The sequence below is a fragment of the Perognathus longimembris genome, chromosome 4 (assembly GCF_023159225.1).
Source record: "Perognathus longimembris pacificus isolate PPM17 chromosome 4, ASM2315922v1, whole genome shotgun sequence".
Classification (NCBI taxonomy): Eukaryota; Metazoa; Chordata; class Mammalia; order Rodentia; family Heteromyidae; genus Perognathus; species Perognathus longimembris.
This window is the reverse complement of record NC_063164.1, coordinates 94,231,256-94,249,855: the sequence shown is the minus strand read 5'-3', so window position 1 is coordinate 94,249,855 and position 18,600 is coordinate 94,231,256. Positions and strand designations below refer to the sequence as shown.

The 18,600-nt window shown below is 43.3% G+C and overlaps 2 pseudogenes; one reads left to right on the top strand and one right to left on the bottom strand.

Annotated features, from left to right (window-relative positions):
• The first annotated feature begins 1,440 nt into the window (after positions 1–1,440).
• LOC125350063 lies at positions 1,441–1,809 on the top strand (annotated as a pseudogene).
• Positions 1,810–2,817: 1,008 nt separating this feature from the next.
• Positions 2,818–8,901, bottom strand: LOC125350908 (annotated as a pseudogene).
• Between the last annotated feature and the right edge of the window lie 9,699 nt (positions 8,902–18,600).

Sequence of the window (18,600 nt, the reverse complement as noted above, 5' to 3'; positions counted from 1 at the left end):
GCCTTCAAACTTTCTCCCACTACTTTAGCCCATTAAGGATTGTACCTGAATCAGATGGAACTCCACAGGGGAGATACAATTTCCATGCTATCTCTCTTTTTATATTATTTGCTTTTCTCATTTCCCCCATTTAGTCTTTTGCTATCATGATGTTGTGGGGTTTTGCTTTCTTTGTGTGATGCTTGAGTCACCCCCAGTTGTTCCCCCATTCCCTTGGCATTCTTGGCCACTGTCATTTCTTCACAAGACCTTCCAGCTTCCCTCTGTTCTTTCTGTCCTGATTCGTGGATGCCAACCTCATCTTCCACAGACACACACTGGTCCCTGTGGTTATCAAAGTGTGGAAACAGGGTGTTCGTGCTGCTCCTCCTCCAGCTGTGGAAGAAGGTATGTGTTTCACCACCATGCCATATTGCCCCTTGTGTAGCTGCTTGGTTTTCTCTTTTCATAGGGACATCTAACCACCAGGCTGCCAAGCCTGTGACAGGACTGCAATGTGTTCCCTTCACTACATCATGAGGGTGAGGTCCTATTCCGGGCTCCATCTGCTATGGCTCTTATTTTCTCCTTTTTCCTGTTTTACCCCATGCTTCTCTGTGGTTTCTACCAGCCCACCATTCCATCCTGAAATGCAGCTAAAGCTGTACCTCCAAGCTCCTGTTGGCTTTGCTTTGACACAAGGATTATACATCTGGAGGTATTAAGTCATTAGATGGACCAAGCCCCATGTTGCAGTAGGACAGAGAGGGCACAGTGCAAAGGTCACAGACAACATGAGTAGATGAATGGCAGGTCAGATCCATGCAGCCTAAGTCGAGTCCACTGAAACTCTCAGGTGGGGGCCGTGTGGGTTTCAACACTTTCACTCTTTGATGGTTTTACCTGGTGGAAATTCTGGATGAGGGAGAAAACTACAGCTGAGAACCTCCTCCTGCCCCCTGCCTCCTGCCTCCTGCCTCACCAGCACTAGGAGACAGCACAGCTCCTGGGAGGATTCTAGACCTGCACCACCATATACAACATCCACCAGTCACTTGTAGCTCTGTGCATCGTAGGGAATTCAGTTCTAGGAAATTAGAACTTTAATCCCTCAAGTCACACTAGCGACATTCTTACATTTCAAGAGCGCTGCACAGAAATAAACTTTCTGAGCACAAGTTCTGGGAGACTGAACCATATGGGAGGATCCTCTCATGGGCCCCAAGAGGAAGAGCAAGATTTGAGGTCAAAATTCATTTTCCTAACAAGAGACAAGGGAGGCTGCAGGGAGAGAAGGTCACTTTGCTGTAAAGGGCATTTACCAGAGGCCAACTTCGGGAATTTCCAGACAGGGCCTGGAAAAGGGTCAACCAGAAGATTGTTACTGATAGCATCGTTCCTTAAAAAAATGATTGGTGCAGTGCAGGCGTGACAGCAGAGCCCGAGTAGCCACCATGAGAGTCATGGCTGAACAAGCATTTAGGAAGTTTCTTCCTCTGTTTGACCAAGTGTTGGTCGAAAGGAGTGCAGCAGAAACTGTAACCAAAGGAGGCATTATGCTTCCAGAAAAGTCTCAAGGAAAAGCATTGCAAGCCATAATAGTGGCCGTGGGATCGGCTCTAAAGGAAAAGGTGGAGAGATTCAGCCAGTTAGTGTGAAATTGGGTGATAAAGTTCTTCTTCCAGAATATGGTGGCACCAAAATAGTTCTAGATGACAAGGATTATTTCTTATTTAGGGATGGTGACATTCTTGGGAAGTATGTAGAGTGAATACATCACTGAAATGGGATCATGTGAAGCTGCTCATTCCATGGAAGTTCTGAGATCTTTCATCATGTAAATAAAACTGCTGGTAACCAAACTAATGAAAAAAATGATTGGTATATTAAATTGTACCTAGTAAGGAGTTTCATCATATTTCTGTACCTGATAGCATTATTTATAGAATATTAAAATCTGAGATTTTTGTTCATTTATCCATTGACGCTGTTAGACACATGTAAGACATCTGTTTTTCATGACAAAAATGAATAAGGCAAAGACAATCTTTTCTGAATCCTACATTCAGGCAGCTGGAGAGATAAAATCTGTAAAGATAACAAATACAATAATGATCTAAGAAAAATAAATGCTATAAGACAGAAGGGCTGCGGAAAGACTCACAGAGTGGGTCTGTTTGTTGTGGAAGCTTGGGAAGTAAGAGAGAAAGGGGAACTCTTAGGTAGGTATAAAAAGTGGCAGACATAACACTTGGCAGATAATGTGTACCATCATGGCACTTCTTGTTCCCATAGTGTCTGGGGGTCCTGCTCAAATGCTTCAGGTACCCCTTCAGCCAATGAAACAAGAGACAAGTCATCAAGCAACCAGTGCTAAGCCAAGAGGAGGAGCTCAGGGGAGGAGCTCCATACTATATACCTCCTTCAGAGAGCACTCCACTGGAGTCCTCTTTGGGCTTCTCTCCTGATGAAGAATCTTAAAACTTTCCTTTTACAGCTTTCCTTTACTCTTGAATAAATTCACTCTGTTTATTTTAAATGGTTCCCTGCCTTATAATTCTTTAATGAGCAGAAAAAATGAATCAGTCCCTTGAAATAGCATCCGAAGTAGAAACAATAGCATGAATATGGATCTAAAGCCAAAGAGAAAAATAAGCTTATTTTATTTTGTACTCTTTTTGTATCATATATTAGTTATACACAGGGGTTTCACTATGATATATCCACACATGCATTGAGATTGAATCCAGCCCCTTTCTCACCCGTCTCCATTATCTTCCCTTTTGAAATGAATCTCAGTGGGGTTCTTTGCTGTTTTCTTTTTCTTTTTCTAATAAAAAAACCCTTTATTTACAATTGAAAATTTAAACAGATAATCTTGGTTCTAGTCTGTGCACTTTGGTAGTCTCTTTATCAAATGAAGCAGTAGCACACAGGGAAGCAAAACCAGGAGCTAGAACATCATCCAGGGAAATCCTGGATCAGTCTTCACCTGAACTACATCTCCCTACTCTGTGAGGTTACCACAGGCAACTTGGGCCTATTGTGGGGGCATGAGGGAACATTCTCCATCTTTCTCATCACCAGAAGTCCATCAATGATTTTTAAAAACACTACTTATTTCCTATCCAGCCAGTCACACTTGAAGCAGGTGATAAAGAAGTGACAGCCATTTATACTGGGGCCACTATTTGTCATAGAAAGTGGGCCTGGAGCAGGGTCTCTAAGTTTAAATTTTTCATCTGCAAATGGCGCCCAGTAAATATTGTAGATGATTGTACCATCTCTATTAACAAAATCTTCACCTTGACTCATGAAATCCTTTATGACTCTGTGGAAAGTGCTCCCTTTGTATCTTATTGGAACTCCATCTTTTCTGAATTCTGCAGTGCAGATCTGCCTAACGTTCTCCACTGTCTTAATGTACAATGTCTGTGAAATGCCTAAGTTGCAAGGAGACCACCAAGAAGACCACCGAGAGCCAGACGTTCCGAAATGCAAAAGCAAGGCTTCATTCAGGCGAACTGCAGCACGGTCCTCATCCTACACACCGACGCAGCAGAGGTTAGGAGGAAGGCCCCAAGCTGAAATTTCATAGGGTTTATAAAGGCAAAAAATCACAAAGTTATGGTAATCAGGTGTTTGAACAAAAGGATGTGGCAATTCTGATTGTCTCAGGGCTAGAAACATTCTGGGGTGGTTAGAGTTAGCAGGGGGCTTCCTGTGAAGTTGTGGCAATCAGGTGTTAAGACAAGAGGATACAGTAAATCTGATTGTTTCAGGGCTAGAGACATTCCGGGGTGGTTTGAGTTAGCAGGGGGCTTCCTGAACATTTGGATCCTGATAAGCCCTTCGGCTAGCTGGGACAATTGTCTCACAGGGCCTGCTTATCTCAGGCTAGTGTGGTCATTTTCTAGAATCTATGAAAATCTAAGTCAGCTATAGTACAAAGTGGAGCCTGATTTCAAAATGGCTTTCAAGTGGTCACTGGAATTCAGGGGATGGGGTGTCTGGGTTACTCCGAAGTTGAACAAACAACCAAATGGCAAGTTGAGGTCCTTTTTTGGCTCTATAGTCTGCAAATAGCTCTATCTTCACGCATCCAGCCTCGTGACATCAGCCATACATTTTCCAGTGGCAAGAGGTATTTTTGTCAATCTTACTCCTGCAACACCCAAATTTTAAGACAAAACATTTAACAAATGATTTTAGCATTCTCCAGCCTCACTTTCCAGGGCTTGGTAGTCTTAGTAAAACATTTTAGCACATCAAATAATTTTCTGCTTAAGAAGGCTGGGTGGGGGCCCCCCAGAGTTCTTTTTGTGGACACTCACACTCTGGTTGTGAACCGTCGCCTGTACATCTTTCCAATGAGCTATGCAGGTTTGACACAAAAGAGACTGTCAGACTTACAAACAACACAGAGACGACAGCACTGCATGGTGGGGTCACTCCCTACCGCCTGCGGGTGGCTTGGGCTGGCCCCGTGTCTGCCCCTGTCAGCGGCTGTGGGTCAGGACTAGGGGCTGATGCCTCTGTGCCCTGGGCTGCTGGTGCCAGGACTGGGCGGGACCCACCAGAGCAGAGGCCACAGCTGAAACATTTTCCTCAGAGTCCTCCTCTTGTAGAGTTAACTGGGGTGGGAAATATGGAGGGGGAAACACTTCCTCCTCCATGCTTCCTCCCTGGAGAACAAGTGGGTACAATTTCTTCTCTTCCTTCTTGGTTTCTCTTTTGTCTGGATGGCCCAAACGAGGAGTATAGATTAGGCGTTGCAAAGTCCTGATCTTACCTATGTCAAAGCTCCCCTCAGGTGGCCAATTAGCTCCCTCAAAGGTGGGCCATTCTGACTTGCACAGGGTGATCCACTTTTCCTTCTTAAGGGCCACACCTTGGTTCTAAGCTATCTCCTTAACCTCCCTCCAGTGAGCTAGAATCAAGTCTAGGGGGCTAGATGAAGGTTCCCATGATAGAACGTTACCCATAGCTCTGATCAGATGTTCAGTCCAAAAGGCTACAGAAAAGAAAACAATTATAACAATACAAAAGGAAAACACACAGGCCTGAGAACAAGAAAAGCTACGAGTTGGAGATCTCCCAAGTTGGCCCACAACCTCCTGCAAGGGTGCAGTAGGAGTGGACCCAAGTTCAAGGCAGGGTTCCAGGGGTCCCCCTTCAAGGGTGGAGAGTCTGGGACGTCCCCCAGTCTCCCCAGGATTGACGAGTAAGCGCGTCCACTTCGACAACCCCTCCAAGAAATAAGCAAAAGCAAAACAGACAAACAGACAAACAGACAAATTACAGGACAAGACAAATGAACAGCGCTGTTTTCTTACCTTCAGAGTCTGGGGTCTCGGGGGTCTCTGGGGCTATCCCGGATGAAACCCCAAATGTTATGCCAAGTCACGAGACCACCAAAATGTTATACCAAGTCGCGAGACCACCAAGAAGACCACAAAGACTCAGATGTTCCAAAATGCAAAAGCAAGGCAAGGCTTTATTCAAGCAGGCCGCGGCTCGGGCCTCGACCTACCCACCGACACAGTGGAGGTTAGGAGGAAGCCCCGAGCTGCGATTGCACAGGGCTTATAAAGGCAAAAAACAAAGTTACAGCAATCAGGTGTTCAAGCAAGACCAAAAACAAAGTTACAGCAATCAGGTGTTCAAGCAAGCAAGATTAGGACACATGTACAAATCTGATTGGCTCAAGACATTCTGGGGACGGTTAGAGTTAAGCATTCCCAGGCGGTTAGAGTCCTTGACCGGCTGGGCCCTAATATGCTTGCCCTGGGTTTGCTCATAGTTTAAACAGACAACAAAACGGGGGCTGCCTGAAAATGGGGTTTACTTTAACTCTTCATTTCCCCCTTCACTGACACCCCCAGGCTTCATCTGAGGGGATCTCAGGGCTAGAGGAAGGGAAAGAGAGCTGTGGAGAATCCTTGAGTGCTGCCAAACCAGCAGAAAAAACACCATGCAAGGTTAAAGGAAACTCTAGAATCTCTGAAGTGGAGAGGTTTAGGCCAGAGCAGACAAGAACCCTGGAAATCCCAACATACCAAGCAAAGTCATCACAAGCAGAAGGTGAAATCGGACCAACCCAAGGTCAGCCTGCAGCTGCTCCCACCAAAAGGGACCCACCTTGCCAAAGCACTCTGGCCATCTCCCTCAATAAGAGATAAGGGCTCTGGGACTACACAGTTCAGCACATTTTTCAAGTGACATGTTGGCACTTTGTTCTAGAGATAATCTAGAAACTTACTTTCTAGTAAGGTAAATACAATGACTCACTTCCAAGCAAAGAGCATGTCCGTGCTCTTCATGTGTTCCTAGGAGAATGAGAACTTAGGGAAACAGATGCAATATTGCTGATATCCTGGCTACGACCACAGTGTTAAGTAACAAACTATCCTTTCTCTCTAATTCCAAGTTTTCTTTTGCTGGCTTGTATCTCAGTGCTCAACTTGATCTGCTCCCAAGCCCCAAAGACAAAGAAGAAGGAAAGAGCTATTCTAGAATCAGGCTCTGCCCTCTGTGTCCTGATGTGGAGGAAGGGAAACAGAGGAACAGAAGAAGCTCTTCCCCAAAACTGCTCAGGCCCTGGCTTAGACCTGTCTATTCTGGGAGGATTTAAGAGGATGAGAGGCCACATAAGTCCAACTGACACTGTAGTTTTAGATCACTCTCAACTGATGGAAAATAGCTAGAGAATCAGAAAGCTAAGGGACCCACCTGATATATTACCAAGGTCTAGGAAAGGGGCTTGGGCTGTTTCATGGTTGAAAAGTACTAAGCAATTCATTGTGAGTGAAAAAACATTCTAGGTGGAAGCCATAGTTAGCTGTGCATTATGTTAGACAGTGCTGACTCTTCACCCTGGAGATAAACACCAACATTCGCTTCACTTTGCAGATTTGGAAGCAGAATGGATGCATAAAGCAATTTGACCAAGGCACCCAACCAAGGAAAGCCAGAGTTAACTTAGGTCTCAGAGGCCTCGGCTCTTAACCATGGCATCTGTCACACAGCTTCCTTAGGATGCTAGGCCTCTTAGCTATGTCTGAGCCTTGGAAAGCCCTGCACTCTGGACAAAGTCACTTGTCTTTTACTGCCATGTATTTCAATCCTCAATATCCTCTTCTCTTCAGCCCCAAAGATGATAAGGAGGAGAGCTGCCCCTGGACCAAGCTCTACCTGTGCCCTGAAGGAGAAAGCAAAGGTTCCTACCCAGGCCTTCAGTCCTGTCTGCTCTGGGAGGAGAGCAGGAAAGGACACCCCATTTTTCTAGAAGCTGACATATAAGTCGTCACTCACAAGGTCTGTATCTCCCTGCAAGGCTACCAGTCTCTTGCAGTTGAATGAGATACCATGGACCCCATCACATGTCACCTGTCCACCTGCAGTTCTGACCTCAGGAACTTCGCCCAAGCACCTGGCCTTCAGATCTGCCTTCCTTTCTTCCTCCAAGTTGCTGGCTCTATCAGTGCCCCATTCGAATCTCCTCTTATCAACCTTCAGTGCTTCTAGCCTCTACATTCCTGGCCAGACTCTCTTGCTGTAAGAACAAGAGGTAGCAGGAATTCTAGACCCTTAGACAATAGCCCCCGGCTAGTGGTGGGAGCAGGTGTGTACATACCCCAGCCCTCTTACCCTTTGTGTGGTGCTGTGGATTGCATGAAGCATGTTCCTCTTATGTTTTGTATGCTGGAATCTCTATTATCAGCATGGCCACACTGAAGTAAGGGGTTTCGTGGGAGCTAGCTTTCATGTGAGTTCCACCAATAAGACTGTTAGTGCTGATCTCACTATGTAAATTAGGTCTCTCCAGAGTGAACTAGTTTTCATGAGAGTGGTTGTGCACCATATTGTGATATAGACAAGAGGCTTCTCAGGGCACAAGTACCATGCTGTATAGATCACCCAGCCATCAAACCCATGAGCAAATAAGCCTCTTTGTTACAGTACAGAAAATGGACTGGAACAGATGGGATGGCTCTGAGATGTGTATATTTTGCACACAGGTAGTGACTGGCCCAACAGTCAGGGCTTTGAGCCCTCAGTTCATACCATGTGATGTGAGATCACTTCCCAGGAAATAAAATCTTTGTGCAAGGTCTGTTTCTGGGAAATGAGAAAAGCAACAGTTGCAAGTCCAACCCAAACAGAAGACTGACAGATATGCTAAAATGATCTTTCTTAAGGCCTTTTCTCTCTCTCTCCCACCTAGCCTCTTGGTCCATTTGCCTAGTTTTTCCTGAGGATGAGTTCATTTCCTACCTGAGGATAGGTTTGGTAGTAGCCCCTTATTAAGCTCCTATAAAGAAATGGAGGCACAGAAATATCAGAACCAGACTCTTACGTAAATCAGTGCTGTTCCCACTGCACGATGATGTGCCCTGCTCGCTGACACCAAATGGGCAAAAGAATGGTTTGTGAATGGGACCCAAACCTGTCTTTATGCCCATGGACAATTTCCTTTCAAACTAGCATCTATAACTTCTGGATAACAAGAATTCCCTCCAACTTTCCCTGCCTTCATCTCCTTTCTAGTCCCAGGATGCACTGGTGTTCCAGGCTCCCATCCTCCCACCCAGGGAGACCCAGGCTGAAATGGACCCTGTGCCTCCTGTCCAGAACCCCTCCACAACTGTGTAGAGCATTTGTGGGCACAAATCAAAACCTGAGAAGGACATTTTTCCCCTTCTGATACCTTTAAAACCTCTTATCTAATTTGTGTTTAAGCTCAAATTTGCAGAATTCAACCCATTTGTCTCAGCTCTGGGCACCTGCTGAATTCTTTCTGCTGTCCTCACTGGTGTTTGTGTTCTCTCCCAGTTTCACTTTCTCTCCAAACTTAATTAGCATGCTTTTTATCCAGATCATCGGAAAGGCTGGCAAGAATTGCTCGTAGTGAAGGTCCATTGCCCCAGTGCCAACTCACTGCAGATCCCTGAGCATGTGGAAGCCACTGCCAAGGTGCCTTAGCTGGAAGGCTAAGTCTGCTACTGGCTCTGACACTGGGACAGGGCTCCTTCAGTTGAGCCTTACATGATGTGTGTGTACACACACACATATATATTCCAAACTCCAGGGAATATGGGACGCTTGCAGCCAGGTACAACAATCCTAACACCCCTTGCCAGTGTGCATGGTTTATCCTCTCTGGACCTCAGGCTTGTCTTCTGTGAAGGAGAAAGTAGAAGTGGGACAGTGCACACTCTCTGCTCACTCTCTCTCTCTCTCTCTCGCTTGCTCGCTCTCTGTGTTTGCATGTGTGAGTGTGTGTGTGTGTACACATCTGTAGAGATAGGGTAGTATGTAAAGAGATGATGTAGAGGAAAACAGCGTTCTGGAACCTGCTACATAATGGAAGATTATTTTCAGGGACATGTAGACCCAAGGTCTTTCTCAACTGGAATGTTTTAGTTGGAACTCCACAGAGTCTCCTGGTACTCCAAGAGAGGGCAATTTGGTTCTGCTACTTTAGGTTTCCAGAGCAGCCTACAAGGCCTGACACACCTTGGCTGTGGCACTGACAGAGAGCCGCTCACATGACCCCCTTGTTTTGTTTTGTTAATTTTACATAGTTTATTTATTTTTTCTTTATTGTCCAAGTATAGTGCAAAGGGGTTACAGATCCATATGAAAGGCAGTGAGTACATTTCTTGTTCTACTTGTTACCTCCTCCCTCATTTTTCCCCCACCACCCCCTTCCCCTTTCCCTCCTCCCCCCCAAGAGTTGTGCAGTTGGTTTACACGAAATGGTTTTGTAAGTGTTGCTTTTCAAATCGTTTGTCTTTTTGTTCTTTGTCTCTTGATTTTGGTATTCCCTCACCCTTCCCCAGTTCTAATACCCATATAAACAGTATCCAGGGTACTCAGACCACACTAAAGCTACCAGCACAACTATGTTCATTGCAGCACAACTCGTCATTGCTAAAACATGGAACCAAACGAGATGCCCCCCAGTAGACGAGTGGATCAGGAAAATGTGGTACATACACACAATGGAATTCTATGCCTCCATCAGAAGGAACAACACGACTTGCAAAACTGTTTGGTGTAAGTGAACTGAACACCTCATGGGGGGAAAGGGAAAAGGGGAGGAGGAAGGGGAGTATGAGGGACAAGGTAACAAACAGTACAAGAAATGTATCCAATGTCTAACATATGAAACTGTAACCTCTCTGTACATCAGTTTCATAATAAAAATTTGAAAAAAAGAAAATACAATTTGAAACTTAATATTTAAAAAGCAAAAAGAATTCTAGCCTGGCCCCCCATATTGAGTTTGGTCAAGATGCCAATTATGGCCTACAGTGATGCCGCTACAACAAAGAGAACATTTATGCATTGGGACCCTGGATTAAGACAGCCATTGTGCATGGTTTAGGACTGAAAAGCACTGACAAAAACAATTTACAGCTAGTGCAGCATGCTCAAATGAACATGCGCACTGTAGGTAAGAGGCACAGAAAAGAAGGGCCATGTCCTGCATCCTGGAGGAGGAAGTCCTACAAACTTCCTGCAAGTTAATGTGACTGAACAGAAGGAAAAACCCAAGGAGATTTTAGTAGCTTGGATGTACAAAATAGTGATGTCAAGAGTTGCCATTAGAGAATCCTGTGAGGTTTGAGGCCGGGCAGGTAAGGATGGGACTGAAAGAAGGCAGGAGAAGCAGGTGGAGTCTAAACTATGGGAGATGTATGATTCTCTTCAGGAACGCTGGCTTCACTTTGAAGGCAGTGGGAAACCCTTGTTCAGAATATTCTCAATTTGGGACTATGGTTCATCCATCTGATGAATCAGTTCATTCAACCCACACCCATTACCATGAAGGAAAATGCACAAAAAATAAAGAAAAATGCACCAATAAACCAAAGTACAAATAAAATAACTTCTCCAGTGGGGGAAAAAAGAAAAGAAGGAACAACACGGCCCCATTTGTAAGGAAATGGAAGGACTTGGAAAAAATCATACTAAATGAAGTGACCAAAACCCAAAGAAACATAAACCTGATGGTGTCCCTCATAGGGAATAGTTAGTACATGATTAGATGTGTATGTACACTGGCATTCTTTTATTAAATTTTTATTTTTAATTATAAGTTGGCATTAAAATTGTATGTATTTATGGGCACAAAATGCTGTTTGATTATGACTATAATGTGAATAATTAAATCAATCAGCATATCCATCATCTGAAACACATAATTTTTTGTTTTGTTTTTTGTTTTTGTTTTTTGTTGCCAGTCCTGGGGCATGAACTCAGGGCCTGAGCACTATCCCTGGCTTCTTTTTGCTCAAGGCTAGTATTCTACCACTTGAGCCACAGTGCCACTTCCGGCTTTTTTCTATATATGTGGTGCTGAGGAATCGAACCCAGAGCTTCATGTATACAAGGCGAGCACGTTACCACTAGGCCATATTACCAGCCCAAACACATCATTTTTTAATGAAGGCATTTGAAATTTGCTATCCAAGAAATTTTGAAGAACACAGTATATTATCATTTACTTTATTCCCCAAACTGGGGCCATGGAACTCGAAGGAAAAAGAACATCCTCATGTCTAATTGAGAATTTTACTCTTTAACTGTTAACCTACCCTCACCTCCAGCTTCAGGAAGCTACCATTCTACTTTCTACTTCTTCAAGTTTGATAGTTTTAGATATAACACACTTAAGAACATGTGACACTCTTTCTATGTGTGGCTTATGTTATTCACCACAGTGTTCTCTAAGTCCATTGAGGTTGCAAATGATCGAGTTTCTTCTTTTTTATAGGGATGAATAGTATTCCATCCTATATATTACTACATTTTTTGGTTGCTTGGCTGACTTTTGTTTGTTTGTTGAGACAAGGTCTCACTATGTAATCCAGGCAGGCTTGTACCTCACTATCTTCCTGCTTCAGCTTTTCACAGCTGGGGTCACAGGCATGCATCATCATGCCCAACCTCAGATTTTATTCAACAGCTCTGGACACTTAGTTTGATAACATAACTGAGATATTCTGACTAGTGTTTCAGAGAACATGGGAGTGGAGACATTTCCTCAATTCATAGATTGCAAATCTGCTAGGTGAATACCAAAGTAGATAGAATGAACAGATCAATATAGAGGGTTTCAGTGAGTAGGACACAAGATACGCTATACAATGTAGATAACATTTCCATGTGACAGTGGAAAGGAGAAACCCAAGATTAAGCATGAGGAGCTCTTGCAAGAAGCTCTCAGCTATATTTCTTACAAATGTCATTAGTTGAAGAAATAGATCTGAGGTTTTCTTAATCTCTAATATGAATAATCCATATAATATCTTATTGGGGGTGCAGAGTGTGTTTGACAATAATACGTTGGTATATTGCCCATGTTGGAAGGGGGTGGGGAGGCAGCTACATAGTTGTGTTAATAAAGAATGTGAGTGATAGGTTGATAAAGCAGATATGGTGATTAGTAGACAGAGTTGTCAGAATGATTATAACAGAAAGTCATCAGGGGTAGGGTGGTACTCTCCCCAGAGGCTCAAATGATTTACTTATATGAGATCAGTGGCTCCTAAAGAAAGCAGTAATTGCTATTAATTTCTAAAGTGACACAGATTATGGAAACCTCCAACACATTTCTCTTTAGATGAGAGAATATAGAGCTCACATTTTGACTGAAAGAAAAGAGCACACCAGAATCATATCATGGGCTAAGGAGACAGCTCAAAAAACAAAACAAACAAACAAAAAAAAAAAAAAACCAACAACCCAGAATCCTGAATCTCAGAGAAAGAAAAGGAATAAATGTGGCACAGCCAGGTCTTAACACCTCAGGACATCCAGTTAATGAACTGTGCTATAAATTTGGGGACCTAAGGTTCAGTCATCTCCATTCTTAGGACACAGTTACCTTCAACAGAAGAGCTTAGGCTCAGTGATGTTACTTCTTGAGCTGGGTAATGGTTGTGATATTCGTTACAGTGGTATCTCCTCCAAAACACCTGTAATCCCAGCTACTTGGGAAGCAGAGATTGGGAGAACTAGCATTTGAGACTAGCCAGAGCAATAACTTCATTGAGATCATGCTCAATTAATAGTTGGGCATACTTGTACACGCCTATAAATAGCTACTTGGAAAATGGAGATCAGAAGGATTATGATTCTAAGCAAGCCTGGGTAAAAACCATTTGTGAGATGCCATCTCAACAGAGAAAGCTAAGAGAGGTGGCACAAACTTGATATTATAGCTACAGTGGACAACATAAATAGGAGATTATGGTCTAGGCCAATTGTGGTAATTAGCTAGAGCAAAAGAAAAGGGCGGGAGGTGAAGCTAAAGCAGTAGCATTCAGGCCTAGTAAGCATGAAGCACTCAGTTTGAACTCCCCTCCCCATAAGGACATTTTCTTTGGTCTCAGTTCCCAGAGTGTAATAACCGTTAGAGCAAGCTCACAGAGAATTGCCTCAATGCTGCTGCAGCCCAAGGCCCCACCAGCCGCCAGGCCCATCCTATTCACTGGGACGGAAGTTGTCGCTCACTTCCTTCAGAGGAGATTTTCATAAATTTGGCCAGTCAGTCAAAAAGAAAAAATATGCAGTGCTCTTGAGAAGCAATAGTTTCTAATAAAACTCAGAGAGGACTCAGCTTCCAGACTAAATGTAGGATGACAAGACACAGAGACATCCAACAGAATATTCATAATAGCCAACAACTGGAAAGAACTAAATGCCCACTAACTGATTATTGGATGAAATAATATTTACAATGGAAAATGATTTGCCAATGAAAAAAGTAATGCACATAGTAATGACTGAAGGGGCTGGGAATGTGGCTTTAGTGGGACAGTGCTTGCCTAGCATACACAAAGCCCTGGGTTCAATTCCTCAGCACCACATAAACAGAAAGACCTGGAAGTGGCACTTTGGCTCAAGTGGTAGAATGCTGGCCTTGAGTAAAAAGAAGCCAAGAACAGTGCTCAGGCCCTGAATCCAAATCCCAGGACTGGCAAAATAATAATAATAATAATTAATAATAATAATAATAATGAGTGAATTTGAAACAGTATGCTAAGTGAAGGAAGATAACCATAGACTATCACATATTAGATAGTTCTATACATCTGAAAAGTCTAGAACAGAGAAATTTATAGAAGCAAATAGATTAGTAGTAGATTACTGGTCGTTTTAGGCTGAGGAAGGCAGGAGAGGAAGATCTTCTCCCTTCTCATCTTGATTTATATATGGGAAATTGATAACTGTTACCTGTGATATATGGGAAATTGTTACCTGTGATATATGGGAAATTGTTACCTTCACAAGGAGTGGAGTTTCCTTCAAAGACATGTCTAAATCCAAATGCTCCAATGCAATTCCATCCCCCAGAACAAATCATCTCTGCATTTCTGTTCCACCCAGAAACCTTTGCCATTACACTTAGGGCAAGTAACTGCATTTCTCAGTATCTAGTGCTTGCCTTGAATGTTAACATAGTGGTCCTTGTTAATATAGTAGTCTATAAGTATAACCCTCACCAATTGAGGATATACTTGGCACTTTAACAAACAACTGAAGTGGAAGAGTTCTCTTGGCTGACTAGTGGAGGAAAACATGGGTGTTGGTGCCTGAGAAAGCTGGAGAGAGGTCTCTGTTCTTTCAACAACAGTTCATGGAAACACCAACCCTGAGCAGGCTGTGAGAAAAGAAGCCACTCTTCACTGCATGAACTGGATCAGGGGTAAATAAAGACGCTTTCTGGCCATAAGATTTAGACTAATACATTATATAGCTGGGTCATAAAATGGCCCAGATACATAATATACCAGTCAGGGTTCTCCAAAGAGGCAAGACCAATAAGAGATCTAGGTAGATGATGACGGAGAGAGAGAGAGAGAGAGAGAGAGAGAGAGAGAGAGAGAGAGAATTTCAATATGAGGGAATTTATTATGGGGATTTTCTGATGTATTTGTGAACAACAAGAAGTCCCATTATATGCTATTTCCAAGCTGGAAAACCAGGACAGCCAGTAACATCGCTCAGTCCGATGCCAAAGGCCTGAGGACCTGGAGTTCTGTTTTCCAAGGTAAAGATAAAATGAAAGTCATAGTTCCAGGAGAGCTAATTTACCCTTACACTACTTCTGTGAGTGTGTGTGTGTGTGTGTGTGTGTGTGTGTGTGTGTGTGACATCCTGGGGCTTGAACTCAGGGCCAAAGCTCTATATCTGAGCATTTTTTTTCTCAAGGCTAGTATTCTAGCCTTGAAGTACAGCTCTAATTGAAGTATAGCTTCAACTTCTGGCTTTCTGATCATTTATTAGAGATAAGAGTCCTACAAAATTTCCTGCCTGGGATAGCTTTGAATCATGATCCTCAGATCTCAGCCTCCTGAGCATCTATGATTACAAGCATGAACCACGGGCACTCAGTTTCCACTGCCTTTTGATTCTTTCTAGATCCTGACTCAACTGCAAGTTGACTATCCACATTGGATGAGGAATTATCTTCCTTACTCAGTGCATTGACTCAAATACCAATCTTCCAGAAACATCCTCACAGACATCCAAAAACAAAGTTTACCAGATGTCTTGCATGCCCATTAATGCAATTGAACTGACACCTGAAATTAAGCATCAGGAATATTATGAACCAGGCACAAGAAATCTATCCATTGCACTGGCAGTGCCAAAAGGAGAACCAGGACCACCTCCCCCAAACTTCTTGTGGAGTGACACAGAGTAATGCCTCCAATGGGAAGCACTTGTCACTCCCACTAAAGTCCTGTTCTTTGCCAGCCCACAAGGGGCCAGGCATGTATGTGTTTTTTTTTTGTTTGTTTTTTTGTTTTGTTTTTTTTTTTGGCCAGTCCTGGGCCTTGGACTCAGGGCCTGAGCACTGTCCCTGGCTTCTTCCCGCTCAAGGCTAGCACTCTGCCACTTGAGCCACAGCGCCGCTTCTGGCCGTTTTCTGTATATGTGGTGCTGGGGAATCGAACCTAGGGCCTCGTGTATCCGAGGCAGGCACTCTTGCCACTAGGCTATATCCCCAGCCCCATGTATGTGTTTTAAATACAAAATTTAAGGGAGAAACAAAAGACTCCGTTATTGTAATGCTGGTGGAGCTCCAGTTGGACCAGGCACAAGAAAATGCCTAGCATAGAGGAATGATTGTTGTTCTTTATTTACAGGCTTTCCTGTTTATAGACTCAGCAACACACAGCATAACAGCCCAACACTGCAACACTGTACACCAGCCCTTCTCAGCACAAACAGATTCACAGCTTTGGCACACTGCTCAGAGTCTGTCTACCAGCAATCTGTCCAGCAATGATACCTACACTCTCACTAAACAAAGCTGGCAAGTATGGCCTCAAAGCTACCTAAGATAGCACATGCATATATGACTCAAGGATGCATGAATGTGCTGAACCAGCTGAATGAATCAGTCTTTCAAAATGCAGCCCTGATACCCTCTTAAATGTACAGTATGGAAGCCTAACCAACTCCATTTGCCCTTCAGTTGACAAGATTAATACTTGAACGCAATATTTTAAATTTTAAAGTAAAACAAATTAAACTATGGTGATGAAAATATCAAAACTATAAGTGAGATAAGGTCCTTATTTATGATTTTTCCTTTTGCCTCAGGTTCCAAATAGCTTGACAATGTGTGATATTAAGGGGCTACCAAATAATGGCTCTGGGATATCATTTGTTCTATGTGGAAAATGAAAACACTAAAAGGAGTACTATTTCTATAAGAGAATTCATTCAGTGCCAGAAGGGAAAAGTGAGAATGGTCCCAAACACTCACATCCCAGCTTAGGCTGACATGAGGGAACCTTCTCTGAGATTCTGAAACAATTTCAAATGGATCAGTGCATGTAATCTTGGAATCATCTCAGGCACTTAATGAGCTTATTGTGACAATGTTACAGATGAGGAAACCAAGGCCCAAGACCACACAACTGGCAAGGAAAAGGCCAGGACTAAATCCTAGACCACCAACACTAGCCCTCATACCACACTGACCCCCTCCATGGGGCTACTCCATGATCAACTTCCATGCCTAAGCACTGGCTGCTGTAGGCCTTGCATTCTCCCCACACATTTGGACTTATTGAAGGATCTATGTCTCTTAGGACAGAGAGCAGCCAGGGAAAGGATCTGAAAAGCAAATGATGTCCCATTTGACCTAGGAGGCAATGTCAAAATGATTACTACTGAGTCCACATTCCCAGCCCCAGGGTGCCTTTGAGTATATCCAAACTGCTTTAGTCAAGGAAGAAGCTAGGGGCATATTTGGTTTTTCCAATTAATGTTTTCCAACATAATCTCTGGATCTTGGATCCTACCTCACTTCCCAGATATGGAAAGAGCAAGGACAATTGCTCCAATTGGTCCCCAGGATCTCTCAGCCTCCATTATGATCCACAAGGATATTCACAGGGATTTCAGCCCTCTGCTCTTCCTGAGAAAAACTATGCTTCCTCCTAGGAGATCAACTAGGTTAGGCCAGAGAACTTGTTCTGATCAAAAAGAAAAATGTGAGGGCTGGGAATATGGCCTAGTGAGTGCCTGCCTCGCATACATGAGGCCTTGGATTCAATTCCTCAGCACCACATGTATATAAGAAGCCAGAAGTGGTGCTGTGGCTCAAACGGGAGAGTACAGCCTTGAGCAAAATGAAGCCAGGAACAGTGCTCAGGCCCTGGGTTCAAGCCCCAGAACTGGCAAAAAAAAAAAAAAAAAAAGGAAAACAGGAAAAAAGAAAAAAATGTGAGATAAAATGGTATGTCATTGGATTGATAAAAAAAAAAAAACCTTAGGGGATCAATAAAGCATGCCTCTGGGTTTGTCTATGATAGCATTTCCAGAAACTGTTATGTCTTGAAGGCTCTAAATAATAGTGATCTGTTGATAGATTCATAAGATGATGTTGTATTGGGAGGTAGTGAAAAGTAAGAGGTGGAGCCTCATTTCAGGAAGCAAGTCACTGAGGATGTATCTTTGGGGGCTACGTCTTGCCCTGGATTCTGCCTGCATCCTTCTTCCTCTGCTTCCTGGCCACTGTGATATGAATTGATCAGCAACCACCATGCTTCCCCCTCCATAATGAACTCACTTCTGAAACACTGAGCCAAAATAAGTAATTCCTCCCTTCAAATGTAATCATGTATTTGATCACAGAAATACAAAAGTAACACAGAGAAAAGCAATACTCTTGGTGGCGTCGTTGTTGTAGTGTCATTTAGAAACTTTTTGGAAGTGATTTGGGGGAGGAAACTGAAACATTTGGAGAGGTGGACTATAGAGGCCCTAGATTATATAAGCCTAGTTAATAGGTGATTCTGGTAGGAGTTCAAAAGACCAGAATGCTGGCAGGAATTCAGACAGTGAAAGCCATGCTTATGAGGTTTCAGATGGGCAATGGGATACTATCAGGAATTAGACAAGGGGTCAGTCAGATACATTCTGGAAAAATAATATCCATATCTATATTTCATCCTTGCCCTGAAACTTTCAGTAAGGATAAGGTTAAAGGTGACAGACTAATTAATGTGGCAGGAAACCCACAATTGCAGCAGCACCATGATTATTGCTAGTTGCTTTGAGGAAATTTACAGTTATAATCAAGAG